The sequence below is a fragment of the Psammomys obesus genome, unplaced genomic scaffold, assembly GCF_907164565.1.
Source record: "Psammomys obesus unplaced genomic scaffold, mPsaObe1.curated_primary_1811, whole genome shotgun sequence".
Lineage (NCBI taxonomy): Eukaryota > Metazoa > Chordata > Mammalia > Rodentia > Muridae > Psammomys > Psammomys obesus.
The window spans coordinates 12,691,179-12,705,511 of record NW_026596079.1 but is presented as its reverse complement, the minus strand read 5'-3'; the positions used below and the strand labels follow the sequence as shown (position 1 = coordinate 12,705,511).

Below are 14,333 nucleotides of genomic sequence, written 5' to 3'. Positions count from 1 at the left end.
CACAGGAAAACGAGACAGAAGACCTAAGGGCCCTGCCAGCCAGGGGCCACTTGAGTTCAAGGCGAATGATTTTCCCAAAAGCACCCACAAAGGGTAACAAAAAAATTTACACTGGTTAACAGCACTGGCTGGTAAGTCAGGTGTGAAAACTGACTCTGCCCCCAATAACAGAGTGACTGGGGCAATGTCTTTCCTTCCTCTGAACTTTACCTTTGAAGGGCTGCTGTGAGAGATGACTATGTTCCAGGGTTTGCTGCCAGGGTTACCTATGATAGGAAGTGCAGAAATATCACCTTGCCTCCAAAATTAGTTATTTAAATTACTAATCTGACTCAAAAGCCTGCAGATTCTCAACATTCATAGGCTGAAAAGAAACAATGTGCTGTCACTTCAGTGGGGGCAGGGATGCTTCTAATGAAGTGAAAAGCCACATCCGGGCCACTGCCACCCACTCTGTTGCTTCTTCAGAGTGAGAGTGGAGAGTTCAGGATCTAAAGGCAGGTGGCTAGGGTCCCATGCCAGCTCTGTTACTTACCAATCTGGTACCCTTGAAGGGATTACTCAAACTCCGGGCCTCAGTTTCTTCTCCTGTAAAAAGAGTGACAGCAAGGATTAAGCAAGCTACAAACAGCCCTCAACACTCTGAAATCCTCTAGTAAATCCTGGCCTTTACTATTATTTCTTCTCTCCCAGTACCATCAACATGGCCTGAGAAAAACTTTAAGTGCCATTTACATAGACCATCTTAAAGCATCCAAATTGTAGATGGTGTTACCTACAAAGATCACACTCAAGAACTACGTAAGTGGTAGGCATAGTGGTGCACACCTTTGATCCCAGCACTTGGAAGGCAGAGGCAGGAGGATTTCTTATGAGTTCAAGGTCAACATAGTCTCCATAACAAGTTCCAGGAAAGCCACAATTTTGTTTTCTTTTTGTTTGGTTTAGAGCCCTGTCTCAAAAATAAGGGCCATTCAGGCTGGACTCCACAGTCCCAGAGGCAGAGGTGGTATGGGGCCATGCTTTCTGCTGAGATTCCAAGTTCTAAGAGAGAGGATCCTGAAACTCTGGGTGGCTCCAGATGCCCTGGTCCCAGAAAAATGCTCAACTCAACCAGACTCTGAACCCAACTCAGTCATTCTGTCCCTGAATCATTTCCTGTTTGGGGTTTCTATTCTGCACAGAGAAGAAAGCGAACATGCAGTGCTCTCAAAGCTCTCACTCTCAGAAATCTCTTAGAGCAAACGCTTATGAATCAAAGAGAGTTTGCAGAACACCAGAGTTCAACAACATCCCTCTTAACACACGGCTGGCATTCATCGTGAAATGGAGGCAGAGGTGCGTCTAGACACACTCATGCCAGATGGAGGTGGAACAGAGTGCCCTTTCCTCTGATCAAATCTTCCGCTGCCTTAGTGTCTTCACTTAGCTTTTCATTGAGTTCTGAAACTACCGGAAGCCACTTAACCTGCTTCATTTTATTCACAAAAGGTGTGGAGCCCAGCCTCATTGTCTCCAGAGGCCACTATCTGCTGCTGCCACCCGAGTGCTTTGCCAGCTCTGCGTCTGTTCACATGGAAGGCAAGTGCCTTCCTCTTGTACTTCTTGTACGCCTTAACATTCTGTTTTAAACTCATCACAAGTGGCTTAAAGAAAGAGAAAGCTCAACTGAAAGGCTGTCTAAGCCATGCTCACAGTGCTGTCCTCAAATGTGTATGCACACTTGTCCATATACAATGAGCACACACCATACCATATCACACACGTGTACACAGCATATACAAGTAAAACCCACACCACACACTCTACACCCATCGTATACCTATATACCACACTGCACCATGCACTCTGCACACATACAAGCGCAACAGAAACTTAACACATCACATACCATATCACACTTATGTACAAATGAAACATATACCACATATGTACAAGTGTGTCAGACACCATACACACCATGAATACCCATCATACACATTCCACTTAAACAGACAACATACATATCACGTACAATGTGAACACATACCACATACCATATGCACACATACATGCATATCATGCATGCATGTACCACATACATGCATCATACTGTATACATGCATCATATAACTCATATACCCTGTATATGTATATCACACAGCAGACAGACATCATGAATAAACCACACATGCATATATATATATCACACATACTGCACCCATGTCATAGCAAACCTCATGTACATAATATACCATAAGCAAATTATACGTGTACATGAGTACTAGACACAAAAAACACACAACTGCCACTTCTCCCATCCCTTCTTGTTCTGATTCTCTGACCAGATTTTTTGGAACAGAAAACAGGGACAAGTTCCTTGCTTGGGAAACTTTTTAAGGCCTTGCACAAAGTCCCAGAAATGAGAAAGGCTTGGGAACTCCCATGAAAGTCTTGGCTTGCTTTGTTTTTAAGAACACTAAGGAAGCTGACCACTGCACAACTTAGATACAGACCCTGGACTTGGTGCCTGGGCAGAAGGAAGGTGGCATCTAAAGACAGGTGACTATCTCTCACTCCCAAGTTTCCTGCAGAGAAAACTTGGGCTACAGCAGCAGACTCACCACAGGCCCCCAGTCACCTGACTTGGGTCAAGGCTCCTGCTCTCTCTGAGCTCCAGCAGCCTTTGGTACAGTGAAGATATACAAAGCCCCCAAGCACCCATGGTGCCAAGTATTGTGGCTTCAGAGTGAGGCCACATACTGAGCCTCCCAGCCACCCACTGAGCCTCCCAGCCACCCAGGGCTCTCAGAGGAGGAGCAAGTGTAGAAGAGAAGCAATTACGAGTGAGCAGGTTAAGATGGCTAGAGGGAACAAGGAGGTGTGGGCAGGCAAGGGTTTCCATTATCTCAGGCAGATGAAAGCGGTGAGGAGCCAGCAGGGCTTTCCCAAGGATGTCCTATCCACAGTGACAGCTACAAGACAAGTCCCAGCTGTCCAGGGGCAGGAAAGTATCCACTCAGGGTCAATGGCCTATGCAAATCAGACTTGTCTTTAGGCCAACCAAAGACATAGTTAGTAAGAGGGCTGAGACTAGATATGGAGGGAGTAGCTTACCAGTGGATCCTGCCTACCCAGGTCTGGGATGGCCCCAGCCAGAGCAAGATCCAGCCAGGTAAGCTACAGGACAAGGAAAGATGCTGTCTCAAAACAAGGTGGTGGTGATGGTATCAAAATGGCTAAGCAGGTAAAGATGCTTGCTGCCAAACATGATGATTTGAATTTTATCTCCAGGACTCACATGGTGGAAGAAGAGAACTTTAGTAAGAAAACAATATGGTTCAAGGGGCAAAGGCATTTGTCACACAAGCCTGAAGATCTGAGCTCAATCCTTAGGACCCACATAAAGGTGGGAGACCTGACTCAATGAACTTGTCCTGCGATTTCCACACTTGCACCAAGGCACGTGCCATCTCATCTGTCTCCCTCTCCCTCTGTCTCTCCCCCTCCCTCTGTCTGTGCGTCTGTGTATCTGTCTGTCTCTCATAAGAAAGAGTGCCAGCAGAAGGTTCAGTGGGTTAAGGTGCTTGCCACCAAACCTGACAACCTGAGTTCTAGGGGGAGAACTGACTCCTCTGACCTCTACATAAGCGCAACTCCACCCCACATAGACACAGTCTCTTATCAAGCAAGTCACCTAAACATGATACCTGATCAACACAACAGAGCAAAGTCAGACTAGAAGTTAACCTAGAAAAAACTGGGGCTGAGACATTTCGGGAAACGGTTTGCAGGCCTGCTTCATTCCATAATTATCCTGACTCTCCCCACACCCCCACTCAAGGGGAAACAGACAAAGGAAGAAACAGGTGTTGGGTGTATTCCACATGGCGCCACAAACTCAGCTGCCGAACTCCACAACAGTTGCTTATTGCTGAGAAGTTTAAGGAGGTCTTTTCTTCAGCGAGTGGAATGACTTTGCTAGCCTGTCCAAGGTTTTGATGTGCTGCTGCTGGGTGCCAACCCTGAGCAGGTAAACAGGATCCCAGAGGAGGAAACCCCAGCACCAGATGGCCTGCAGCTCCCTAGGTGATCTCCATGAGCAGCTGGGCCTGAGAAACACCAGGCAGGCTAACTCATTAGCCCAGAGAAGCCCCTGGGAAATCTTATCTGCAAGTGAAGAACTCTTTGTAATTAAATAAAATAGCAGATGTAAAAGTACCCAGCAGTGCCTGTTACCCAGAAGACAATAAATGTTAATTAAACAAGCAAATATAATTCAAATAATTACTCCTTCCCCTCCGCGAATTCATCTTGGAACTTTATTGGCTTGTTTATCACTTGCTATTTTTCGGTGACCATGATTTATTCTATTCCTGATAATAAAGTTATAAACTTAGACCTATAATCCTGTTCCATTCCAAGAGCCCTGTAAAAGAGTCCCAGCAAACTTCAGTCTCTTTATTCAGTTGGTAAACTTTCCCCAAGAACAGGGCTAATAAATAGTAACTATGCAATAAACATTCACTGCTTAGAATGAAGTCTTCAGATTTATCTTCACTTCGTATTCACCATCATTTTTCGAAATGTGGCTGAAACACACTCTGCAGGATTAGGGGGATTTGGTAATAAAGTAGCAATGATGAAGGAAAGCTAAAAGGCACAAAAAGACCAACTCATGAAAACTGATTATTTTTGAAATTTTGGGGGAAAAACCGAAAGTCATGGATGTTCAGGCACCTATCTATCCAAGTGGTGTGCAGTTAAAACTGTTCTCTGATTTACCTGGAAACAATAACATTAAAATTAACTACAAACTGTCTCTCATTCTAACTTTTCCCTGCAGCTTGAATGAGTGGCCGTTACCCTTCGGGTTTGAGAAGCCAAGGAAATCTGTCTTGAGAAAACCAAACAAAGCCAAAAAAAAAAAAAAAAAAAAAAAAAAAACCCGAAATAAAACAAACAAACAAACAGATAGAAGCAATTGCTGAGTCTGAAGGAGGTTTCACTATAAACAGAACATCTCCATATCTTGATGCTCTGCTGGGATGAATTACTCCCATCCTATGTGCCAAGCAGAGGGCACCTTCCTACAGGTCTTCTGAGCTCTACATCACTTCCCTTCCTTGTGCCTCCTCTCCCCCAAAATGGTCACACCATGCCTTAAATTAGCAAGACTCAAAAGACCCACCCAAACATAAGGGATCGTACAAAATGATGGTATGATCTCTTGATAAGAACAGAGTGACTTTGACTGTCACTTCCTCAGACGAGATGAGGCCATGGCCACTATACAAGGGTCTCGTGCCCAGGGGAATATATAGATTGGCTACAACAACACAACGTGACAATGGCTCAAGTAAGAACTCCTGTAGACAGGATCACAATCACTTCAAAGAGACTGCAACAAGAGTTGTAGACAGTTGTAGAGAATGGATACTTTTAGAGGCTGTCTCAGCTCTTGTCAGCCACCTCATCCCTAATCCTATTGCCACTTTCTATTAGCCCCTAGTATCCATCCTGACACTTTTAATTAGATCAAAAGCACCTCAGGGTGGACATCTTATATGAGTAGTCACAAACATACTAATTTTAATTTTTATAATATCAGTGTGTTATATAGCTAGACACGTGGATTATCTGAATATCAAAGTTCTAACTCATGTTTCAGTTACTATTCTGGCCAACCAAGCTTAACTAAATTGCTAGTGTGGGCTGGTCGTGAAGAGGCTCACACAAGGGATTCCAATTTGTCTTGACTGCTTTGAATCGAAAAGCTGCACCACAGGCTGGGGAGATGATGGCTCAGTCAGAAAAGGGCTGGCCATGCAAGCATGAGGATCTAAGTTTGATCTCTAGTACACATACACATAAAAAGCTGGGCTCCAGAGGGTCCTGCAGAGACTGATGCACCAACCAAGGACCACACATGGAGAAGACCTGGACCCCTTGCTCAGATGTGGCCAATTGGCAGCTCAGTGTCCATGTGGATCTCTGAGTAAGGGGAGTAGGGGCTGCCTCTGTCATGAATTCGGTTGCCTCCTCTCTGATCACTCGCCTTGCCAGACCATGGAGGAAGTAGATCCATGCAATCCCAATGAGACTTAACAAGCTATGGGCAGATGGCAATAGTGGAGAATCCCCCCCCCCTTTTCAGTGGACTAGGGGAAGGGGTTGGAGGGAAGAGAGAGGGAGGGTGGGACTGGAGGAAGTTGAGGGAGAGGGCTTCAATCGGGATATAAAATGAATAAATTGTGAAGAAAAATTAAAATTAAAAGAAAAAAGCTGAGCTTGGCAATGTGTACCTACTATACCTGTATGAGGGTAGAGGGGAGACAGGGGAACCTCTGGGAATGCTGGCCAGTCAGTCTAGCTCCAGGTTCAATGGAAGATGCTGTCTCAAAAAATAAGGTGGAGAGCTACTGATGAAGACATCTCATATCAACTTCTCTCTGTGTGCACACATGCACACATATGAACACATACATGCACACACACACTGAAGTCTCTTCACATTTGATATTCTCTGACACTGCAATCTTGTCCACTGAAGACCCTTAAACCATAACCTCATTTCTAAGGCCAAGAAAATCCCCAATATGCATCTCTCAGAGCCAAAAGAAATGGCGCCAGGACACTAGGCAGATCTTATTCCAAGACCACACACAGCAACAGGGTCCCTTAATTATGTTTTTCCCTTTCTTCTAAGCACCTGAAAAATGCAAACTTGAATTCATATTTTTTCCTGAGTCAGCCAGGCATGGTGGTGCAGCGTCCCTCATGTAGGAGGTAGAGGAAGAGGCAGGCAGCTCTCTGTGAGTTTGAGGCCAGCTTCGTCTACATAAGCAAGTTGCAGGCCAGCTAGGGGTACACAGTGAGCCCTTGTTTCAAAACAAAATAAAATAAATACATTCTCCATAGATTCAGCAGTGACAAAACTGCCTTTAACCCTAGAAATCAGTGGTCCAAAGAGGGAGACAGCAACTAAACAATGGACACATAACATCTTGGTAAATGTTAAAAGTAAATATTTGGGAGTCTTAAGTCAACCATCTGTTTAACCTAATAACATTAATAGTAACTGCATTACAATAAGGTTTAGCTTTGTTTGTGATGCTGGGGATTGACCCCAGTACCATAAATGCCAGCCAAGCATTGTACCAACAAGCTACACATACCGCAGATCTTACAAATCTTATCCAAAAAACCCAACTCAACCTTCCTCTGACTTAATGAACACACTGTGGAGGTGAGGAGGAGACAGATAAGGATGGAATCACACTAGTGCATGCCGAATAGACACGGAGAACCCCAGAACCATCACAGTCAAAGCCTAATCCTGTGAGATACCCTGTGGAAGAGCCAAGGGCACATACCCCTAGCCAATGTACAAACAGCAGTGGTGTTTCTGAATTAGTGGAGACCTACCTATCAAATATCTTCTTAGTATAAGGATGGGATGCCTTTAAAGACAAATTACTGCTAACCTGTGTCATTCCCACTTGGCTCTCCCTCCCTTAGCTCCTCCTCCCTTAATGGTGTTGTGGCCTGGTGGCCATGGTGGGAATGGCTGTGGGTGATGAGACCTCAGCTGTGAACTTGTCAAGAACAGACTCTCAGGAGGCAGGCTTCACTGAGCAGCTTGTTTAGATGGAGGAAACAAGGGCCATTTAAACCTTTGGGAAGCGAGTAGATGCTTTTGGGGTGAGTGTACATCACTGGCCAAGGCTATGGTGTTAGGAATGCCTTATTTGCATGAGGACGAATTCCAGGTATTTGCTGGACATGACTGTACAAGGAGAGGGTAAGTTTAACCTGTAAGCTGGCCTCAAGGTTGACAGAAGTGGGGGGTGGGGGGTCGTGAGGCAACATGTACCAGCACATGGGTACATGTTCCCAGAACAGGGAAGGAGGATTCCTACTCCTTGTTGGAGGTTGGACACACCTCTACCTCACTGTTGCACCATGCCGACCAGGCACATACATCTTAATAAAACCACAAAAATACACTACTAAACAAAACTGAGCAGAGTTCCATATGGACTAGGGGGCAGTGTTATCCAGAAGTGTGCTAATCAGCGGACCATAAGGCATGGGACTGGGAGGGGACAGTGCCCATTGAAAAGGCCCTCGTACCTGCAGAGGATGCAGCCCTGCTCCCCTTCTGTGTCGTAGTGGCCCCTTGGGAGCAGCTGCATACTCTTGGGCCAGTAGTGAATACGGTGCCTCGACAGAAATGGGTATCGGGTCTCAGGAGAAAACAGCAGCTGACCCCAATCACCCAGGGAACATTTTAGAACACTGTACCACAGATCTGGGAATCTGGGATGCCTGGGTGAGGGTGCCACACGGGGGGGGGGGGGTTCTCCCTCTGAATGCCAATGCCACAGAAACCATTCTTCTCAGCAACTAAGTTGGGGAAAACCTCCAATGTAGAGAAGCACTTTTCCTCTTGTTAATGGTGTCTCTCTTTCCCAGTGACTTCAGGGACAACAGTCAGATAGCTGCAGATTTAGGGCATAATCTGCTTCCTTCTCTTCCACCTTCCAGGCCCCTGAAACCTGTGCTGAGCTAGTAGGGAGAGTTCTTTCCCACCAAGCCCTAAGCATACAGGGTAGGAACTGTGTGGTCCGTGCCCAGCCACTCGAAGTCACAGTAAGTTATTATTGTGGTACGCTCTTGCCTCAGTAAGAAGGAAGCCTGCTCCAGGATGGTATGACTCACCCAAAGCCACATGACACATGAAAGGACAGGCAGGGCAGACACAGGAACCAGCTCAGGGCCTCTCTCATCCATACCCCAGGCTGCTGCCCACTGGCCACTCCCTCTCCCAATACCTTTTTAGCTCCCTCTTGCAGGCAAGAAGCAGGCTCTGCCAGTCAGTATATAAACCTCACCACATATTCTTAGGACTCTAATTTATTAGGATCCACTCATCTTGAAAAAATGTCTCCAAAGTACCACGTGGGGAGTTTTTGACACAGATGCAGAACCCCACACCCCACGGTTACCACTTAGTAGCTGAGTTACTTTCAAATGTTTTTTAATCTCTCTGGGCTCAGTTTCCCCTGCTGTGAAATGGTGATATCTACCATTTGATAAAGATAAATAAGTGGTATCATTCAGAGGGACAGGGGTTGGGCCACAGCTAGCTGGAGCAAGTACTAACAAACAGTAAGTACAACAGGGCCCCTTAACCTCAACCCTAGTGGATAAGGAAAACCTCAGATGGCATGGGATCCTATATACACTCTTTCTTCTATGTACATACTTATGGCAAAGTCTAATCTAGAAATCAGGCACAGCTAAGGATTGGGAACAATAAACTGATAATAGACCCTAACAATATACTGTAGTAAAAGTTATGTGCTCTCCCCATCTTTCTGTGTGTCACACCTTCCACAGGGCAGGTAGCACATACAGTATGGAAGCATTGGATGAAGGGATGACATGCATCTTGGGCAGCGCACAGGGATGCTGAGAACGTTCATCACACTGCTCAGAACACTATGTCACTTAAATTTATAAACTGTTCACTCCTAAAATGCTCCACTGATATTTTCAGATACGGTGACTGAAATGGTGCCTCTCCTCTGTGGCTCACAGAGTGAAACCGTCCTCATTGCCTGGTTCTTTGCTCTGGAGCCTGGCCACACAGATGCTTGTTTTCTCCCTTGTCTTATCCTTCTCAACACCCCATCCCCCAGGCAAGTTGACTCTTGCCTCTCTCCCAGCTTTTTTCTTGGGTGCCTAGTCCCTCCACTGGCAATTGATGACCAACGATACAACCAGAGGCACCACATATCCTCCCAGTTCCCGGAACTAATGAGAAGTATCCATTTTCATCCTCCACTCAAGACTTTCATAATTAATGTCAAATATTTGTTCATTGTCCAAAGCCCATAAAACTGAACTGGGCAGGGTAAGGGGTGAGTGACACACAAAACAAATGGATGCAAATAAAGCATGGATGGCTAGCGTGGCCTGGGATCACCTGAGAGGAGAAGGCAGTAGATACTCAACAGGGCTGAGAGACTGAGGAAGCAGCCCACTGCCACAGCAATTACCTCCTGACATCCTCAAGGACCTCCCCGGTCCACCCCACCTACAGAAGGTCCATTCTGCAAAAGGCCCCTTGGAAGTCCTTGAGGGTTTGTGGTGTGGTGTAGGGGAGGGAAAAAGCATTTTCTTCAAGCCACATGGTGATCTCTGACTAGCAGGAAGCGCTACCCTCTATTGCTCACCAGCACTGGCCTGCTTCCAGACCAGCTGGGAAGGAAACACTGCCTGCAGAGCCCTCCCCACTTGCCCATATGCCCTCACACTTCCCAGCATTCAGTAAGGAAAACCCACAGGCTGGGGCGGTACTCTGGTTTTTGCCTATTTCTTACTCCTTCTTTCCTTTCCTCTCCTCTCCTCTTCTCTCTTCTCATCTCCTCTCTTTACCTCTCCTCTCTTTCCCTCCCCTCCCCTTCTCCTTTCTTTTCCTCTCTTGTCCTCTTGAGAGGATCTCCTCTCTTCTCCTCCCTTCCTCTCCCCTCCTGTCTCTCTCTCTCTTTCTCTCTCTCTTTCAGCTGCCATAAAGCAGGTTAGTACATACAGCATAGATATGTAGACAAGAGAACTGATGTCCATCATAGGGACAGTGTTAACCTTCCTGGTCATTACTACTGATCATGAATAAGGAATATGATATGAAGAGTGCAGAAGAGCTCAAGGAGGCTTCAGAAAAAGGTGAAAGAGAGAGAAAAGTAGAAGGAGGAGGAGGAGGAGGAGGAGAAGAAGAAGAAGAAGAAAAGGAGAAAGAGAAAAAATGATAAATTATATAGTATTGACTCCAAGAGCAGGCTATGGAAGCAGCCACACCTCCCTCCCTCTCTCCCTCCCTTCAGCTACTCATTGGAAGTACAAATTACCAATGTAGCAGAAACCTCAGTGGCCAGGAATGGACAGAGGGCCAGGGCCTGCGATGCCCTGCCATGTCCTGCTGTACACAGCTGCTATCTTGCCTGACAGCCCCATGCCCCTCTGGGAATGCACCCATGTTTCCTATGGGACACCCTAACTATCCTTCCATGTGTTCCCTGAGGTAGCATGTAATCTAAGAGAAGGCTGTCAAAGCATGGAACCTTCTAGAACCAATGGGTGGTTCAAGAACAGACTAAGATTCTAGCTGATCAATAAATACTTTCCCTATCATTTGATTAAAGCTGCTGAGAGGGAGATGCCTATTCCCGGGGATTACTCAGGAAGAGACTGAGTTTGTGTTCAAGTTGCTGGAGCTTCTTGTCACCTGGAAGAGACTACCTGACAGACAGTAGACCAACCTCAGTGAACAGGCCGCCGGAGCAGCTCCACACAATCAGGTCATTGCTTGGCACATAATTGTCTTTAACTTTAGTGACTTAGGCTAGCTAAGTTGGGATAGTATATTTGCAATCCAGAGAGCAACTGGTTCTGTGTTCAGTGGGTGACAGGCTGCTGCTGCTACCTGTTCCCACTTCCAGTCCTGGCCCCACATCTGGTCTGACTTGTGGCTTACAAGGAAGGTGGGGCCCTGAACATCTCATCTTTTACTATGGACCCAACTTTCATCTTTTTGTGCTCTTCCAGCAAATCCTGCAATGGCTGGTGCTACTTATAGACTGTGACTCAAGGTCCTTTAACATGGCCTGCAAAACCATCATGGAACACCCCTCTTGCTCAGCCCAGTAGCTCAAGCCACAAGCCAAACATTCTCTCAGCTCTGGGAGGTCCTTCCACCTCCAGGCATGTCATGTGTCACCTGGAAGGAAAAAGGTTTTCAAGATTCTCATTTATGACATAAACCCTTGAGGACAAAGGTTAACCCCTCATGTTCTATATCTCTCTTCTTGGGTTAAAGCTCCAGGTTCTCACATGGCTGAAGTCCACTTTTTATGGACCTCCTACCTACCCCCCTCTCTCTCTATGTGCCTCAGGGCCTCCAGATTTTGCCAACACCTAGCTCGCTCAGAAAAAGGTCCTGGGTTCAATAACCTTTGTCATGTAAATTACAGCAAAAAAAAAAGGGGGGGGTTACTATTGTAATTGAAAAAACAGTCCACTGTTTACATTTCAGTCAGAGCCCTTAAGACAGAGCCTATGAAGGGCAGTAGGGACCTGCACCTCACCTGGGCAGTGAGCTGATCCTGGTGGCAGGGATGTGGGTGAGCGCACCTGAGGACAGGAGAGCAGGAGAGCTAACCCTGACCTTGCCATCTGCAGCACTGGGTGAGCTAGCTGGGCAGTGCTGGAGAGCCTGCCCTCATGGCGCAAAAGAGCTGGCAGGCTGACCAACTCAGCTACCTCCCAGGCCCGCATCCAGGGCTTTGAGTTGCTCCACCCTAACATTTACTCCATCTATGATCTGCCGGAGTGTATGAAAGGGCCTGGTCCTGCAGATCCAAGGCTGCAGGATCTCCATGACACAGGACAACAACAGGATATCAGAGAGGAAGCCCTGTGAAGATCCAGTATTGACAGTGTAGCAGAAGCCAGAGGCCTAGAAACAGGCCAAGGACTCACTGCAATAAACATTTGCAAGTAAAGATCCGTGACACAGTGCAACTTCCACAACAAGATTTGTTTTATTTTGGCAGGAGGTTGCAAGGGCAGAGGGCAGTTACAGAGGGACAGGGATGTGTGACCTGAAATTCACAAAGAATCAATAAAAGTTTGTTAAAAGCCTATGAGTACAACTTCTCTTACGGTTACCCAATTTGACCCCAATCATATATTTTATTGATTCGATTTGGGATTCCTGTTTTATGTTCTTATGATGGCTTATGATAGATTTTTTTTTTCAGGATCAGTTTTAATTTCTCCTTTTGAAATAACTGGGTAATTAAATTTGAAGCAAAATGTTTTTTTAATTAAAAAAAAAAACTTATCTTGACACTGAACAGAGACAACACTGACATTGCTACGTTCCAGGAGTTAATTGCAACGGCCTTCAGTAATGGTACAACCACCCCTGCTATCAGGGCTTCTTGTACCCAAGTCTGGCTTCACTGTTAAGGATGCCCTCGAGTGCTGGTGTTGCCAAGTGCAGACCACCACATCTGTTTTATGCAGGTGCTGGAGAAGGGATCCAGGGCTATGTGTGTTAGGCAAGCATTCTACTGAGGCACATCCTCAGCCCCAAACTTTCCCACTTACGGAAGTCAAAGCTGAAATACCAAGTGCTGATGTCACCTCCGACATCACCTCCGTAGGCAGAGGCCCCAATTCTGCCTTTCCATCTAACACCTAGAAATGACTGTACTTCATTTTGCTGTATTTAAACTAGAACACTAACTCATTCGGAACTATAAGGCACACAGAGGCTCACTGTGTCTTATCTCTGGGCTGCATCTCATAGGGCTCTGGAACATGGCATCTGTTTACTGGAGAGTGATACTGACCTGGCAGGCCTTGGGCTTCATGTGCTTTCACACTCTCTGCTTTATGGGTAAACAGCCCGATTCAGGCAGCTGTGTGTGTTGCGGGGGAGGGGAGGGTTTTGTAACCCTGCAAGTTGCCACACTCTGGGTCACTCCGTCTGATATCTCACCAGTCAACCCAAGAGCATCTTGTAAGGTCATGGAGGCTCCAGACAGCCAGGAGTGTGAATGTCCACTATTCCTTCACTCACTGCACATGGAAAGGCCAAGGCTATTACCTGGGTTAGTGAGGACAACCCTGTCCACTGAAGGGGTAGGGATTTCCACAGAACAGAACATGTCTCACCAGTGAGACACAGATGATGATGTGGCAGAACCTTCAACACACACTCAGTTAAAAAGAAGCCAAACAGCTGTGCATGGTGGTTCATAGCAGTAATTCCAGGACTCAGAAGACAGAGAGGCAGGATATTAGGATCAGAACCACCCTCGGCTACTTGGCAAGTTTCGAGGCCAGCCTGGACTACCTGAGACCCTATGTCAAAATAAAAACCATCTATTGTCAGTTAATGTCTATGAAATGCACAAAAGGTGATGCAGCAGAAACTCAAGAGTAGGTGAGTGGTGGCTCCCTAGTTACCTCAGGCCGAGGGAGAAGACGGGAAGAGGCACTGGGCACAGATGGGCATACATTGAAATGGGTTGTGGAAAATGCTCTGAAATAGTATAATGGGCCTATTATATTGATGCCTGTTGCATCAACCATAAGATGACAAAGTATCACCAAATGGGCAGGCTCTATACCACACAAAATAGTCCTTCCTAAAGCTGCTGGAGCCAAGTATCAAAGATTATTACTTCAGTTAGCTGAAATCAAAGTACCAACAGACCACAGTCTCTAGAGGCTGGGTGATGGGACTAACCTCTCCCTTGCCTTCTCTAGCTTCTGGC

At 46.3% G+C, this 14,333-nt stretch overlaps 1 protein-coding gene across 2 annotated transcripts in view; it reads right to left on the bottom strand.

Moving 5' to 3' along the window:
- The window catches only part of Cyrib (CYFIP related Rac1 interactor B), a 128,171-nt gene that overhangs the window by 87,682 nt on the left and 26,156 nt on the right, over positions 1 to 14,333 (bottom strand). For both annotated transcript variants that reach the window (XM_055626408.1, XM_055626407.1), the window contains exon 2: positions 536 to 588. The gene's annotated coding sequence lies outside the window, so the exon portion shown is untranslated. The remainder of the gene's footprint in view (positions 1 to 535; positions 589 to 14,333) is intronic.